This window comes from Lactuca sativa, chromosome 2 (assembly GCF_002870075.4).
Source record: "Lactuca sativa cultivar Salinas chromosome 2, Lsat_Salinas_v11, whole genome shotgun sequence".
Lineage (NCBI taxonomy): Eukaryota > Viridiplantae > Streptophyta > Magnoliopsida > Asterales > Asteraceae > Lactuca > Lactuca sativa.
Window position 1 is genome coordinate 177,922,024 of NC_056624.2, and position 8,594 is coordinate 177,930,617.

The following is an 8,594-nucleotide window of genomic DNA, read 5'->3' on the forward strand; positions in this document are numbered from 1 at the left end:
CTTTTATGGTTTGAAAAAAAATCAGTAATTATTTTCTTACACATAGTTTACCTTGTTATTATAAGAATTAAGAAGCCAATCAACTAATCATAATATTGTCCTTAGTTATGAATTATATTGCTAAAATATATTAATCATAAGTAAAAAATAATGTAAATATTTATTAACTAATAAGATAAGAATTATAAATTATCTTTTCTTGAACTTGAATTTTGTAAAAGAAAGTGACGTGAATGTAATTTGCACTATAGCCCCTTTGCCAATTGCCTATGATTTAACTACAATCAAATTGTAACTGATGTGTTTGTTATTGAATATGCAAATTTTAATTGTCCAACCACAATATTCAGGAAATTGGGGTAAGGGGGCGTTGGGCTTGAGATTTTGGGATAAAAATAATTAATAATGTTTATAACTAATAGTATATAAGTAAAATGAAAAATGTTGGAGGGGGAAGCACACCTGCTAGTCCCCATACTGCCTCCGCCCCTGCATGAATAGGCTCCGTCTTCTCACAAACCTGGGTGAGTGTATGTGTCTACTGATTCCCTGAGAATACAAGTTTTCTTGAAAAGAGAGTATCAACATTTAAGTTGGTGAGTTCATAAGCATTTAGTATTAGAAATATGTCTTTGTTTCATGAAAGTGTTAGTGTGTTTCTCTAGAAAATCCAATATTTTCTCTATTTAAATGAAAAGTAGTCTTACGCCTTAAGACCAAAATGTTTGTATGTAATTGTACTCTGAAATAGTGTAAGTGTATGTTTTCCATAAATGTATGTTTTCTTTGGTAGAAAATAGTGTACTGCACTTGTATAAACTCTATAGTCTATTAGAGCTGGAAAATAATGATAGGCAGTCCTATTACTTAGAATAAAACTAATGAAGTAATGTTTGTTTTGTCAACCAAAATGTTTAGTTAATGCTTAATGTGGATGAGATTATAACCATACTAAACTGACTAGTGGCCTACACGACATTCTTCAGGCGTCAGAATGTTATGACACTTGTTAGCCCTAGACCTGTCGGTCCAACTATTGCTAACAATCGAGGTGCAGGATTATTAATCTCGTATAGATCTATAAAATAGGAGACTCTAGTTATAAAGTAGGACTTAGCATGTACCTTAGGAGGTACCATGAAGTAGTGGTTCACATTCTAGTATTAACTCGTTTACGTATAATGTGTATATGTTTTCTTGTTCTTGTAAATGAATAATGTAATTGTAATGAAAATTAATTTGTACTTATGTATTGATTCATGTAATGTATTATTGAGCTAGAAAATAGTGTGAATAAATCTCAAAACTATACCTATTATAGCTTACAAGTGTTATGTTTGTACTGAAAATGATTAAAGGAAATACCACTTTTGCTCGGTTTGTCCAAATAGTGTGAATAAATCTCAAAACTATACGTATTCGGTTGCTTGATGATTCAAAGAGTGTTCTTGGTGAAATTAAGGAGATTAAGGCGTTTTCGGTTGGAACAAAGGTGATTGGATGATGATTTAGAAAGATATGAAGAACACTTGATGAATTCGATATGGTCCTATGAAGATTCAAGTGGTTTTCGTATGATACTTGAGAGAGAATGTGAGGTTCTCGGTTGTGTTCTTGAGAAGGAAAAAGGGCGTTTTCGGTTGGCAAGTGTAAGAATGAAGGATTGATTTCGGTCCACAAATATATATATATATATATATATATATATATATATATATATATATATATGTATATATATATATATATATATATATATATATATATATATATATATATATATATATAAAAGACCGAAAATATGATTGGACACCTTTGTTGGGACTAAAAAAACACTTAGAATCCCATGCCTATGGATAGAATTTAAGCTAATTTTGGTCAGGAACTCTATTCGAGAACAACAGCTTTCGGCCGAGAACAGTTTGCGGTCCGAAGGGTGTTTGCGGTCAAAAAGGGTTTTCGGTGCGAGGAGAATGGCCTGATGCAAGGGTTTGCTGCCTTGACCAAAATCTCATTTTTGGTACGAGACTAGTGGTTTGTAAGACTTCTCGGATTTCAAAGAAAAAGGCATTTTTGATTTTCTTAACAATTACACATAATTACATAATTATAATTATGATTAACTTAAATGGTTTCTAATATTTTGACCTTGCTTGACCTTTATTGATTTTTGTTGACTTTTACAGACTTGAAAATAACGGGTTGCCACATATAATCACATATCCAAGTCCTCTTCAACGCCTTAATCTATAAAGTCACTGACTTGGTTACTTTACATGACCCTAATAAGCCCAAACTCCAAAATGGCATTCCAAGATGGCAACTTTCTACCCTAGGGACTCATTTGACACTTAGAGAGGGGCAACTTTAAGCCTAAGAATTGGATTTGAACCATAAAGCTCCATTCTTGGGACCAAAAAGGTCCAAAACATCACCACACTAGATCTAAGCATACTTGAGGATAGTTCAAGGCTTTATACCTCAAGGTGATCTGAAATGGAACAACAATCTCGGATCTACAACTTCTCCTTTGAACCACCACCATGCTTTGCTCTTCACTTGCTTGGAAAATGGCTTCACTACACTAAAATGCTATTTAATGGCTTCCTAAGCTCCAAGAACACTCAAATAAAGATTAGGGTTTCATGGTGGCTGTCTAAATTTGACAGGGAGGTTGATATCTAGGGCATTATGTTCTTTATATAGTGCTTAGCCCCGAAATTAGGGTTTAAGAACTCTGAGTGTACGATGGGCGTACTCCTCCCACACCCATGTCCACTTACTCCTCTACGCTAGATGTACCTCCTAGTTTACGTTCGGTGTACTTCCGCACTGGCCACCTTGCATGCATGGTACCTTCTTGCCACTTTTCTCCATTAAGGGCCAATAGTGCCAATAACTTCAAAGTGCTATAACCTCTTCATTCTAAGTCCGTTTTCGACGAACTTTATATCAATGAAAAGGTGGCGGGAAGCCCTACGGTCCTAGATACACTCCAAACCTAAAACCTTCCAAATAAGACCCAAGACCCATAAAATACCGAATCATCACATTACGCATGTACCCTTGGCCTCCGAAGCCACAACCGAGTACTTTAAAAACTAGGTGTTACAACTTCCCTGCCCCCGGTATGTGATTTCTGCTATCTCCCTTGTCATGTGTGGATTTCCTTTGGTTTGTTAAAGTCAAAAAAAAATTCTTTTGAATGGTTTTTATTTGGTGAACAATTTTAACAATGTTTGTTATACTTGTTTGGTGGCCCTGTGTGGCCTTTTTCTAAGCCCGGGATCTGTCCAGTGGACAATTTGTTTTATTTTTTTGAAAAAGCATATCTTGTACTTTTCTTTTGATTTACTTGTGGTTTAGTCGGCTTGATTCCTGGGGGGGGGGGGGTTATGTTAGCCACCCCAGGGATGAGTTCTTTCCTAGACCCTGGTCAGTCCCAGGAATGTTATTCTGTGTTGTTGTTCCTGTTTAAGTTTGTATTATGTGAGAGATTGGCAGACAATTTTCTCTATTAAGTGAGTGTTAGCCGTTTTGGTTATTGCCCTTTATTTCTCTTCCCCTCTTTTTCCTTTTAGAATTTTATTTGGAGTTTCGGGCTCCAGGGGCCCTTGTCTCCAAGTTTGATTATCTAAGCCGTGTCGGGATTGTCATCCTAGGTCTTCGATGCATTGAAATTGTTTTGTGAGGTGAAGGTTATGATCCTTCATAGCCTCTAGCTATCCTACATCCTAATTCTCACCGTCCTTCGCCAAAGCGGGATTTTATTAGGGAAACGTTGCGAGCCTTTGAGGCCTATGGTTGTATTTTTTGCGATGCTTTCATGTAAGTGGCACGGATGATCAGTCCATCTTTGTTTTCCATTTGTATGAATGCATGTTAATACGCGTGCATTTCAAATTATAGCTTTTCATTTCATATTTTCTAGTGTCTTAGATACATCTACATCATTAGATAGGTATCAGGGGTGGGATACTTGATACTATTCTAGGCCTAGCTCCTAGGATGTCTTGTTGGAGCATGATTATTCGTTAGGAGTTTGATCACTTGTCCCTTTCTCTGGGTTCCCCTTCCCCCTCCCCTGTTCTAAGACTGTTGGGTTGGGCTTTAGGCTCCTAGGCCATCAGATTGAATTCTTCTTCTTGGTCTTTCTTGGTTTGTGTCCCTTGGCGGATTGTGTCCACGAGCTCTTCAACATTCGTGTTCGCGTGCGGTCCATGATTGGCTGTTTTGGGTTGGCCATCTTTTGGAGGACGATCTTCAATTTTCTCCACACCCTGGTTCTGGTTGTATGGTTATCATCCAGGGATGAGTTTGTCTTGTTCGGCATGCATGTTTGTGTTATGACCCTTTGGGTCCTTTGTGGTTCGATGTTCCCTATGTTGTTTGCGAGGTTCCCGACTAAATGTCATCCTAAAGGAAACCTTTTCTAGTTGTGGAACCTTACGGTTGTGGTGGGTCTCTTGTTGAGATCTTCTTTTCTGGGGTAGTTACCTACCCTCGATACTCCGGCTTTAGTGGTTTTCCCCTTGCGTTTATGGTCGAGTGGCAAGACTTCGTGCGAATTCCTTGTTGTTTCCTCTTTTTCTGCTCTCTGGTCCTTCGTTGTGTGACGACATGTTGGGGGAGAATGGACCTTTTTATACCTATGGTCAGGGGAACAGATCCTTGATAGTATCTTCTACTTTTTCAGGCATGGCAGGACGAGGCGGCCTTCGATTGGTAGATCGTTCTCCACGGGTGGCTATTTGCTATTGGTGCAGAAGTGCCAGTTGGCAGATCACCGAGCACTACACTTCTTGCCCCTGGGGCAACTGATACTCCTTTTTCTTGTCTAGAATGAGATTTTCTCTCCTAAAAAGGGGCCAATCTAGAGGCCAGATCGTCGACGCTAGAACGCAGGGTCTCATGGACATTGGTTTGCTCCCGGCTCTTGTCAGGTAGTGGGTTTTTGATGGGACGTTCCTGATTTGATGGCTCTGTTATCCTTTGACGTTACTCCGGGTGAGATACGTCAACACATATACATATACTTATGCATATGCATTATTTCTAATTCGTTTGAATGATGCAAGATTCACTAAAAAGTGAATTTTGATTCTATATTTTCATCTTCTATTTAAAAAACATGAGACATTCTCACCAAAAACATATAGATTTTGTGGTGAAAAAGAATCACAATTTGTTTACAATACAAAAGAATTAAACAAAAACAAAAAAAAAATATAAACATGAAGGGGCAGGGGTATAATGGGAAAAAGATTGATAATCAACTTCTGTTAATAATCAACACTCAAAGTAGCCAAATCTCAACTAAATTTCATATGAAAATGAAACCAACAAAACATCCTCTTATTTCTGAAAATAAATACGAGGATTGCTATTTAGGAGCTAAGAAAGAAAAGAGATTATAGGACACGAAAAAAAAAAAGAATAATCAACTGTAAGTGTCAATCATATGTTCTAATGCACATACAAGCTTACTTAGACCTATCAACAAGCAAGCAAGACAAAAAACTCTCATCATGATGGAACTATGGAATGCCAGTAATGTAAAACAGAATATGATCATAAGATGTAAAAAACCACAACAAAATAAATAGTCATCAAGATGCCCGAATCATGATACTTGGCACCCAACAAACCTACATATACAAAGCACAATCCTATTCTTTGGCATCTTAGATCCATCAATAGTAATCAAAATCTATGCAGTACCTATTAACAAAGAGAACATGAATCTTCCTCATATATTAGCAACCTACATTAACAAGCAATTTGATAGGGTCTAGTATATGATCAGATTGAGGAAAAACCATGAAGGATGTTGCTTTTCACTCACCAACAAACAGAATGAACTAATCTAGACAATGGAAGAAAGATATAACCAACTAAAAGCCAAAACATGATGAGAAGATGGAAGCCTCCTAATACCCAACAAAATAACACTATAGACACAATAAATGATCTAATTAACTATTCTTTATTCTGATACCAAAGCCAAATTGAGAAGGCAGAAAAATAGCAACTAACTATCAATTAAATCTTACTTCACGCCATATTTACAACTGAATTGATCATCAAAATCTAGAATCTGATATAACGAGTTCTTTAGTAGATTTTATCAGATCCTACTTTCCAGGTCCTAAAACATATACATGCCATTAATTATGCCACACCAGGCTTTGCAATCAAAATTGTATTATTATCAAAAGAGTATGTTACCAATAGAAGAACTTGAAATCATATGCCAATAATATATGTTGATAGTTTCTACCTACATAACCCTATCATTGGCTAACAATCTTGTCATAACTTAGACCCAACTATGATCAACCAATAACCTGATGTATTTACAATAACATATATACCTTTACTATTGAAATATAACCATGATTGAAGATAAGAATATACAAAAGGAACCAGGAATTGTCGTCATCCTGATTCACTTCTGAAATAGGTGTCACAATTTCTGACTTTTTACCCCAACTCTCACTGGATGCTTCGGAATTAGAAGGGTAATTTTGATTCGACAGCCAAATAACTTAAAACTAGCAAAAAAATCAAAAACCCATAAACAAAAACACAAAATCAATCAAATAAGACCTAAACCGTCTTACTAGTGAAGAATCCTTCTAGTTCTCAAGAACTGTGTCTTTCCAATTTCAGAGAGTGCTCCAAAAATGCTTATCAAAGATGATCGACGATGAACTCGCAACTTTAGTTGATCCCTGCTACTTGCAAAAAAAATGGACAATAGTGGTTTGGTTTTATGAAGAAATAAGATTGCAATTCGATTAAAACAGACATCCAAGTAAAGTTTGAAAAAAAAACTATGCATTTGATTGCTATATTTTTTCTCCTCCTTCACTTTCGATCTCCAAGAGAACATGGGATTGATCTCTAAGAGAAAGAGACTGGTGTGGGTGTGGATCAATGGAGAAAAGAATAATGTACAGTTCGTTGGTTCGCTCCTTAAAATTGAGTTTGCTGTTGAACTTGATTATATATATATATATATATATATATATATATATATATATATATATATATATATATATACACGTTTTTGTCTTAGCTCTAAACACGTGTTCGGCTAGGATGGTTCTGATGTCCGTGATGTGACATAGCCGCCTATGCAGATGGTTTCATCATTGTAATTATTCGAATTTCCCGCCTTGCATTTAATACTTCCTTTATTACGGACGGTTTCTCTTTCTTTGTCTTACTACTCTTTCTCTTTGCTTCCTTTCTCTTTCGTCTTGCACTTGTTATCGGTAAACAATGGAAATGTTGAACACCAGAATCGAGCCTACACCAAAGGAGTGTAAGTCCCTATAGGCGCGTTTTGGCTTTTTTTACTGAGCACAAGGTGCAATATCCTCGAAGGGGGGTACATATTTCTCAGTCGTCGGAAGGGCAGGTTGGAGTCCCAATCCAAATCTTCGAGGAAGGTCTTCGACTGCTGAAAACCAAATTTTTCGATGAAATCATGCTTCAGTATGGTCTCTCTATTAACGATACGACTCCGAATGTTGTTAACAACATATTTAGTTTTGAGATGGCCTTTCGAGCTTTGGGCGTGCTCCCTCAATTTTAGGCTTTCAAGTACCTCTTCAACTTATTTACTCAATTCAGCATGCATATGTTCTCTTAGCGGTGGGGCGTCCATGCATTCATCATAAACCAGAAGTCCCCCAAGAAAAACTGGTAGGACAAATGGTTATGGGTGAACCGCAACTTGGTCGGTTTTGGCTATCCTCATAGAAACACTTTTACCGACCGGACACCTGAACTCTTGGGGGCAAGCGAGACTATGGCGCAAGCATTGAAGAATATTTCCTTCAATGGGGAGGATTAGGAGGACTATATGTTGGTTTCTGTCAGTATGAGTGCTGCCTGGAGTGTAACATCCATTTTTGAAAGTACTCGGTGGTGGCTTCGGAGGTCAAGGGTATAAGCGTAATGTGTGATTCGGTCTTTTATGGGTCTCGGGTCTTATTCGGAAGGTTTTAGGCTTGGGTGTAGTTAGGAGCGTATGGTTTTCCACCACCTTTACGTGGATATAAAGTTTGTCAAAAACGGACTTAGAATGAAGGAGTTATAGCACTTTGAAGTTATTGGCAATATTGGTCGCTAATGGAGAAAAGTAGCAAGAAGGTACCATGCATGCATGGTGGCCAGCGCAGAAGTACGCCCAGTGTAAGTTAGAGGTACGCCTAGCATAGAGGAGTAAGTGGACACGTGTGTGGGAGGAGTACGCCCAACATATGCTCAGAGTTCCTAAACCCTAATTTTGGGGCTAAGCGTTATATAAAGAACATAATGCCCTAGACATCAGCCTCCCTCTCATTCTTAGCCAGCCACCACGAAACCCTAATCCTTCCTGGAGTGTTCTAGGAGCTTAGAAGGCAATTAGAGGGCATTTTGGTGTTGTGAAGCCATTTTTCGAAGCAAGTGAAGAGCAAAGCCAGGTGGTGGTTCAAAGGAGTAGTTGTAGATCCGAGATTGTTGTTCCATTTCATATCACCTTGAGGTATAAAGCCTTGAACTTTTCTCAAGTATTCTTAGATCTAGTGTAGTGATGTGTTGGA